This window comes from Oncorhynchus masou, chromosome 28, assembly GCF_036934945.1.
Source record: "Oncorhynchus masou masou isolate Uvic2021 chromosome 28, UVic_Omas_1.1, whole genome shotgun sequence".
NCBI classification, from domain to species: Eukaryota; Metazoa; Chordata; class Actinopteri; order Salmoniformes; family Salmonidae; genus Oncorhynchus; species Oncorhynchus masou.
This window is the reverse complement of record NC_088239.1, coordinates 42,417,703-42,427,282: the sequence shown is the minus strand read 5'-3', so window position 1 is coordinate 42,427,282 and position 9,580 is coordinate 42,417,703.

The window sequence follows — 9,580 nt, the reverse complement described above, 5'->3', positions numbered from 1 at the left end:
ACATTGAGGGATTTATTTTATGCTGTCCGGAATTGAACCGGGCAAAAGCACGAACGCGGGGAGGGAGGAGAAGGCAACATGATGCATCGCTTTTTGCATAATATATGATTGTTATTGATGAAGATCAGATCCAATTTTATGACCAATTTATGCAGAAATCCAGGTAATTCCAAAGGGGTTCACATACTTCTTCTTACCACTGTTTCTGTTTTCGAGTGCACTTGAAATATTCATCATGCAATATGAATTGCCTTGGATCGTATGAAGCGGTAACTTTATTTAGCCAATGTATTGAAAGCTAGACAATGGTAGTTTGACTAGCCAGCTATTGTACATGTCAATTTTGTATTGTATTTCATTAACTAGCTCTCTCTCTTGTCAGTGAATTCACATTTTTAATCATGTTTTGTCTTATTTCATGTAACTAGCTGCAGGCTTAAAGAAACATTGAATGATATATTTTGCATAGAAACCCAAATAAAAGCATGTAGATAGAACGATGTGTGTGTGTCATGTAGACTACAATGGAGGTTTAAAAACGACAGCTGCATATGCGCCAATACATATGGCATAGTTTACTGTACACATTTTTAACCAGAAAGAATTAAGAACAAATTCATATTTACAATGACAGCCGACTCCGGCCAAACCCTAACGACACTGGGCCAATTGTGCTCAACCCCATGGGATTCCCAATCATTCCCAATCCATCGTTTGGCATATTCTCCCGCTGCCGGTCACTGGGCTTTCTCTCATCACCATATATGATAGTGAGTGGAAACGCCAACCAAATGCTTCACATTTATATACCCGGTGAAATGTCTGGCTCATTGTTCTGTGGTTGCTATTCAAAATAACTGTTCGTCACTTGTTTATGTCACTTGCTAGCTAGTTAACCAACTTCGGCTAACTGTCACGTCAAACATTGAACCTGGAATGACAGTACACTAGCTACATTTTCGTTTGTTTGAACTTTTTTCTCTTGGCATTTACTTGGATATGTCCATGATAATGACTTGATGCGAAAAAAGTTGTCACGTCTGGGCACTGTTCTCCATATTTATGGTACTACAGAGATTGAAATTGAAACATTGTTTGAGGTTAGACAGGCAGACAGTGAGACCTATATTAACCCCTGCTGTACCGAACAAAATGCTAGGCTAGAAGCAAGGAGAAATAATGTGCGAGTTGAGATAAATACAAGAGAAGATTCGGACAGCAACATGAACATGATATTCTTATGGAGGTGCAGTGTTAATTTTTAGATGGAACTGTTAGCAGGCATAGGTTTATCTGTTACAGCAAGGCTTGGAACGATCCTCATCCAATCAGCATCCAGGATCTAAACAACCCATTCTATAATGTAATAGACATGCATATACATTTAAGTACAGAGACAAATAGCAAAAGGTGTCTCGGGCAGTATTTTAAGTATCTAAATATAATGTAACCTAGCAATCAAGGTACAGTGCATTTGGAATGTATTCAGACCCCTTTACTTTTTCCGCATTTTGTTACATTCCAGCCTTATCGTGTTCACGCTACAAGTTCCCCAAGGGCACCCCCCCACATCCCCTCAACTCAAAAAGTGGCGCACAGAATGCAAAAATATTCTTAGAAATATTTAACCTCCACACATTAACAAGTCCAATAGCTCAAATGAAAGATAAACACCTTGTTCATCTACCCAGCGAGTCAGATTTCTAAAACGTTTTACGGCGAAAACATAGCACATATGTATATCAAACCACCACAAAGACACACACGATATGTAGCCATTTTGTCAAACAAAAGATGCAATCACAAACGCAGGATTAAAAGAAAAATAATTCACTAACCTTTTGAAAATCTTCATCAGATGACAGTAATAGGACATGTTACACAGTACATTTGTTTTTCTCAATAATATGCAATTTATATCCATAAATCTCCGTTTACATTGAGCCATGTTCAAAAAATGCTACAAAAATGTCCGGAGAAATTATAGATAACTCCGCCAGATAACGCCAGATAACAGCAATACACATCATAAACTTTGACTAAATATACATGTTCTACATATAGTTAGAAAGATACACTGCTTCTTAATGCAATCGCTTTGTCACATTTCTTTTTCACGTTACAGAAATCGCTCACTATTCAATAATCTGAGACGACGCTCAGACGTAAAGCGATATTTCTCCGCTATGTTGGAGTCAACAGAAACACAAAATTACAACATAAATATTCCCTTACCTTTGATGGTCTTCGATCAGAATGTAGTGGAAGGAGTCATACTTACCCAAAATAGCGTTTGGTTTCAAGTCGTGTGTCTTTGTATTAGCAAACGCGACAAATTCCGGCTGAAATGCAGCCAAAATTTCCTCTGGTCTCGAGGGGTTGCGCATCAAAACTTCAAAATTACATATTATATGTCGACTAAACTGGTCAAACTAAGTGCAGAATCAAGCTTTAGGATGTTATTAACGTACAAAACAATTGGCAATTCGACCGGAGAAACGCAACTCCTCTCAGACGATCTGGAACAAAGGAATGACTGTGTACAATTGCGCCAGGACGCGCATCTATTTTCTCGAGACACTTCAGTATTTTGCCTGCCAAAGGGTCAAAGCTCGCGGGATTTGCTCAATTATACGCTCTATTGAAAGAAGACATCCCGCCAAAGACCTAGAAACTGTTCCCAGATCCATAGCTGGTTGGGAAGGGTGGGGGCGATGACGTCAAAGTTGGCCCAACTTTCCTGATGAGAGAAATAGTTTGGGAGATTGGCTGCCCTGTGAGTTCTGCTATACATACAGACATAATTCGAACGGTTTTAGAAGCTTTTTTTTCAACAATAATTATTATATGCATATATTAGCAATTTTGGACAGATTTTGTTTCTGTTTACTATGGGCACGCAATTCCTCCAAAGGGGGCAGTATTGTCCCGAGCCTTAAAAGGATTTATACTAAAATTGATTAAAACATTGTTTTTCCCCATCCATCTACACACAATACTCCACAATGACAAAGCAAAAATAGGTTAAGACAGTTTTGCAAAGGTATTACAAATAAAAAACTAATCACATTTTCATAAGTATTCAGGGTCTTTACTCAATACTTTGCTGAAGCACCTTTGGCAGCGATGAGAGCCAAAAATTGAGAATTTTTGTTTATTATCCACACTCAGAGAGAGAGAGAGAGAGAGAGAGAGAGAGAGAGAGATGTTTGATTGGGTTCAAGTCCGGGCTCTGGCTGGGCCACTCAGGACATTGAGACTTGTCCCGAAGCCACTCCTGCATTGTCTTGGCTGTGTTCTTTGTGTCATTGTCCTGTCGGAAGGTGAACCTTAACTCCTGCCTGAGTACTCTGGAGCAGGTTCTCATCAAGGATATCTCTGTACTTTGCTCCGTTCATCTTTCCCTCGATCCTGACTAGTCTCCCACTCCCAGCCACTGAAAAACATCCCACAGCATTATGCTGCCGCCACCATGCTTCGCTGTATGGATGGTGCCAGATTTCATACAGATGTGACGCTTGGTATTCAGCCCAAAGAGTCCCATCTTGGTTTCATCAGACCAGAAAATCTTGTTTCTCATGGTCTGAGAGTCTTTAGGTGCCTTTTGGCAAACTCCAAGTGGGCTGTCATGTGCCTTTTACTTAGGGGGCTTCCATCTCGCCACTCTACCAGAAAGACCTGATTGGTGGAGTGGTGCAGAGATGGTTGTCCTTCTGGAAGGTTCTCCCATTTCCCTTGGGGAACTCTGGAGTTCTCTCAGAGTGACCATTGGGTTCTTGGTCACCTCCTGACCAAGACCTTTCTCCCCAGATTGCTCTGTTTTGCCAGGCGGCCAGCTCTAGGAAGAGTCTTGGTTGTTCCAAACTTCTTCCATTTAAGAATGATGAAGGCCACTGTGTTCTTGGGGACCTTCAATGCTGCAGACATTTATTCGCACTCTTCCCCAGATCTGTGTCTCGACACAATCCTGTCTCGGCGCTCCATGGACAATTTCTTCGACCTCATGGCTTGGTTTTTGTTCTGACATGGACTGTCAACTGTGGGGCCTTATGTGTGCCTTTCCAAATCATGTCCAATCAATTGAATTTTCAACAGGTGGACTCTAATTGAGTTGTAGAAACATCTCAATGATGATCAATGGAAACAAGATGCACTTGAGCTCAATTTCTTTCGAGTCTCATAGCCAAGGATCTGAACACTTATGTAAATAAGGTATCTGTTTTTTTAATACATTTGCAAAAATGTCTAAACCTGTTTTTGCTTTGTAATTATGGGGTATTGTGTGTAGATTGAGAATAATTTTATTGATCCATTTTAGAATAAATAAACAAAATGTAGAAAAGTTTAAGGGGTCTCCAAATGCACAGTAAATGAAGTGCCATGGAGGGCACAATCTTACAATATATTTTATTTAAGCCTTATTTAACTAGGCAAGTCAGTTAAGAACAAAATCTTATTTCCAATGACAGCCTGGGTTAACTGCCTTGTTCAGGGGCAGAACAACAGATTTCTACCTTGTCAGCTCGGGATTCGATCTAGCAACCTTTCGGTTACTGGCCCCACACTCTAACCACTAGGCTACCTGCTACCCTACAAAATTGCAGTCGAGGAATAACATTTATGCAAAAACCTGGGCCTCTGATGGAGACGAGAACTGTCATCAACGCATGCTTCAGTATTCCCCTTCTCTCTTTGTATGCCCAGGTCCCATAGGCATATCGAAAGGATCCCACCCTGGTCACCAATGTAGCTGACTGATGTAGAGAGAGAGGTCTTAGCATAATGCAATCTAAAGCTTGTGTGGTCCAGAGATGAGAACTCAGAGCCAAGTGAGATTAGAATTCTCCCCACTGCATGTTACAATAGTAAAATAATCTGTTAAACTGATTCTACATAGAATTTAGTCTTTGAGATGCTCAAACAAGCACGTGTATCTGTAGTGGGTGTTTTTCAACTCTAAAAGGCACTAGACTGCGTGAGACAAAATCCACAAAGAAAAGACAACAGGCAAATGCATATATGGTCCTAATGCCTAAATAGTGACTGCAAGGCTAGTTCAAACTGCAGTAGGATGGTTCTCCTCACAGGTGAGTGAATCAGCCCATGCTTGGTGAATAGCACTTGGTTGATCTCTGGGAGCGGGACACAGGAGAGATGAATAGATAGTGAGAGACAAGAATTTATCAAATAAATCATCAATGTAGCTTGTGAGCTAGAAAATGAACATCCTGACAGTCTGAGGTAGGCTGCACTGCATTCATCCTACTATTGATAGGGATAATGTGTAATTTCATATTTGGCAGTATGAATGAAATCAGTGGGTTATGCCTTGATGACTGTATTAGATTTACACTACTTGGCTAATTTAGGAAAGGGACCATTTTAACTGGCTTGCTAGCCACCGGAGAACAACAACACAACGAGAGGCAACTTACATTTACATTTAAGTCATTTAGCAGACGCTCTTATCCAGAGCGACTTACAAATTGGTGAATTCACCTTCTGACATCAGTGGAACAGCCACTTTACAATAGTGCATCTAAATCATTTAAGGGGGGGTGAGAAGGATTACTTATCCTATCCTAGGTATTCCTTGAAGAGGTGGGGTTTCAGGTGTCTCCGGAAGGTGGTGATTGACTCCGCTGTCCTGGCGTCGTGAGGGAGTTTGTTCCACCATTGGGGGCCAGAGCAGCGAACAGTTTTGACTGGGCTGAGCGGGAACTGTACTTCCTCAGTGGTAGGGAGGCGAGCAGGCCAGAGGTGGATGAACGCAGTGCCCTTGTTTGGGTGTAGGGCCTGATCAGAGCCTGGAGGTACTGCGGTGCCGTTCCCCTCACAGCTCCGTAGGCAAGCACCATGGTCTTGTAGCGGATGCGAGCTTCAACTGGAAGCCAGTGGAGAGAGCGGAGGAGCGGGGTGACGTGAGAGAACTTGGGAAGGTTGAACACCAGACGGGCTGCGGCGTTCTGGATGAGTTGTAGGGGTTTAATGGCACAGGCAGGGAGCCCAGCCAACAGCGAGTTGCAGTAATCCAGACGGGAGATGACAAGTGCCTGGATTAGGACCTGCGCCGCTTCCTGTGTGAGGCAGGGGCGAACTCTGCGGATGTTGTAGAGCATGAACCTACAGGAACGGGCCACCGCCTTGATGTTAGTTGAGAACGACAGGGTGTTGTCCAGGATCACGCCAAGGTTCTTAGCGCTCTGGGAGGAGGAAACAATGGAGTTGTCAACCGTGATGGCGAGATCATGGAACGGGCAGTCCTTTCCCGGGAGGAAGAGCAGCTCCGTCTTGCCGAGGTTCAGCTTGAGGTGGTGATCCGTCATCCACACTGATATGTCTGCCAGACATGCAGAGATGCGATTCGCCACCTGGTCATCAGAAGGGGGAAAGGAGAAGATTAATTGTGTGTCGTCTGCATAGCAATGATAGGAGAGACCATGTGAGGTTATGACAGAGCCAAGTGACTTGGTGTATAGCGAGAATAGGAGAGGGCCTAGAACAGAGCCCTGGGGGACACCAGTGGTGAGAGCGCGTGGCGAGGAGACAGATTCTCGCCACGCCACCTGGTAGGAGCGACCTGTCAGGTAGGACGCAATCCAAGCGTGGGCCGCGCCGGAGATGCCCAACTCGGAGAGGGTGGAGAGGAGGATCTGATGGTTCACAGTGTCGAAGGCAGCCGATAGGTCTAGAAGGATGAGAGCAGAGGAGAGAGAGTTAGCTTTAGCAGTGCGGAGCGCCTCCGTGATACAGAGAAGAGCAGTCTCAGTTGAATGACTAGTCTTGAAACCTGACTGATTTGGATCAAGAAGGTCATTCTGAGAGAGATAGCGGGAGAGCTGGCCAAGGACGGCACGTTCAAGAGTTTTGGAGAGAAAAGAAAGAAGGGATACTGGTCTGTAGTTGTTGACATCGGAGGGATCGAGTGTAGGTTTTTTCAGAAGGGGTGCAACTCTCGCTCTCTTGAAGACGGAAGGGACGTAGCCAGCGGTCAGGGATGAGTTGATGAGCGAGGTGAGGTAAGGGAGAAGGTCTCCGGAAATGGTCTGGAGAAGAGAGGAGGGGATAGGGTCAAGCGGGCAGGTTGTTGGGCGGCCGTCCGTCACAAGAAGCGAGATTTCATCTGGAGAGAGAGGGGAGAAAGAGGTCAGAGCACAGGGTAGGGCAGTGTGAGCAGAACCAGCGGTGTCGTTTGACTTAGCAAACGAGGATCGGATGTCGTCGACCTTCTTTTCAAAATGGTTGACGAAGTCATCTGCAGAGAGGGATGAGGGGGGAGGAGGATTCAGGAGGGAGGAGAAGGTGGCAAAGAGCTTCCTAGGGTTAGAGGCAGATGCTTGGAATTTAGAGTGGAAGAAAGTGGCTTTAGCAGCAGAGACAGAGGAGGAAAATGTAGAGAGGAGGGAGTGAAAGGATGCCAGGTCCGCAGGGAGGCGAGTTTTCCTCCATTTCCGCTCGGCTGCCCGGAGCACTGTTCTGTGAGCTCGCAGTGAGTCGTCGAGCCACGGAGCGGGAGGGGAGGACCGAGCCGGCCTGGAGGATAGGGGACATAGAGAGTCAAAGGATGCAGAAAGGGAAGAGAGGAGGGTTGAGGAGGCAGAATCAGGAGATAGGTTGGAGAAGGTATGAGCAGAGGGAAGAGATGATAGGATGGAAGAGGAGAGAGTAGCGGGGGAGAGAGAGCGAAGGTTGGGACGGCGCGATACCATCCGAGTAGGGGCAGTGTGGGAAGTGTTGGATGAGAGCGAGAGGGAAAAGGATACAAGGTAGTGGTCGGAGACTTGGAGGGGAGTTGCAATGAGGTTAGTGGAAGAACAGCATCTAGTAAAGATGAGGTCGAGCGTATTGCCTGCCTTGTGAGTAGGGGGGGAAGGTTAGAGGGTGAGGTCAAAAGAGGAGAGGAGTGGAAAGAAGTAGGCAGAGAGGAATGAGTCAAAGGTAGACGTGGGGAGGTTAAAGTCGCCCAGGACTGTGAGAGGTGAGCCGTCCTCAGGAAAGGTGCTTATCAAGGCATCAAGCTCATTGATGAACTCTCCGAGGGAACCTGGAGGGCGATAAATGATAAGGATGTTAAGCTTGAAAGGGCTGGTAACTGTGACAGCATGGAATTCAAAGGAGGCGATAGACAGATGGGTAAGGGGAGAAAGAGAGAATGACCACTTGGGAGAGATGAGGATCCCGGTGCCACCACCCCGCTGACCAGAAGCTCTCGGGGTGTGCGAGAACACGTGGGCGGACGAAGAGAGAGCAGTAGGAGTAGCAGTGTTGTCTGTGGTGATCCATGTTTCCGTCAGTGCCAAGAAGTCGAGGGACTGGAGGGAGGCATAGGCTGAGATGAACTCTGCCTTGTTGGCCGCAGATCGGCAGTTCCAGAGGCTACCGGAGACCTGGAACTCCACGTGGGTCGTGCGCGCTGGGACCACCAGATTAGGGTGGCCGCGGCCACGCGGTGTGGAGCGTTTGTATGGTCTGTGCAGAGAGGAGAGAACAGGGATAGATAGACACATAGTTGACAGGCTACAGAAGAGGCTACGCTAATGCAAAGGAGATTGGAATGACAAGTGGACTACACTTATCGAATGTTCAGAACGTTAAGCTTACGTAGCAAGAATCTTATTGACTAAAATGATTGAAATGATACAGTACTGCTGGAGTAGGCTAGCTGGCAGTGGCTACGTTGTTGACACTACACTAATCAAGTCGTTCCGTCGAGTGTAATAGTTTCTACAGTGCTGCTATTCGGGGGCTAGCTGGCTAGCTAGCAGTGTTGATTACGTAACGTTACGTTAAAAGAACGACAATAGCTGGCTAGCTAACCTAGAAAATCGCTCCAGACTACACAATTGTCTTAGATACAAAGACGGCTATTTAGCTAGCTATCTACGATCAAACCAATCAAACCGTTGTACTGTAATGAAGTGAAATGAAAATGTGATACTACCTGTGGAGCGAGGCGGAATGTTGACCGGGTTGTTGAAGTTCAATTCGGAAGACATTGGCTAGCTGTATGCTAGCTAGCTAGCAGTGACTCCTACGTTAAGGACGACAAATAGCTGGCTAGCTAACCTCGGTAAATTAAGATAATCACTCTAAGTCTACACACTCTAAACTACACAATTACCTTGGATACGAAGACAGCAAAGACAACTATGTAGCTAGCTAACACTACACTAATCGAGTCGTTGAGTGTAATAGTTTCTACAGTGCTAGTGGACGTTAGCTAGCTGCTGTGCTAGTGGACGTTAGCTAGCTGCTGGGCAGAAAGCAGTGTAGACTACGTTAGGACGACGAAATACGATAATTACGCAATTATCTTTGATACAAAGACGGCTATGTAGCTAGCTAAGAAGAAATTGCTAAGATTAGACAAATCAAACCGTTGTACTATAATGAAATGTAATGAAAAGTTATACTACCTGCGGACCGAAGTGTAGATGCGACCGCCGCTCCAACCCGGAACCTTGCTATTAAAAGTTTTTCTGTCAATGACGTTTCTGTCTGTCTTTGATAGTACCGGGGATAGTAAACGAGTTTTGATTGGTTTACAGGTTAATACTCAGCGGCGTTTGCCTGTCCAGCC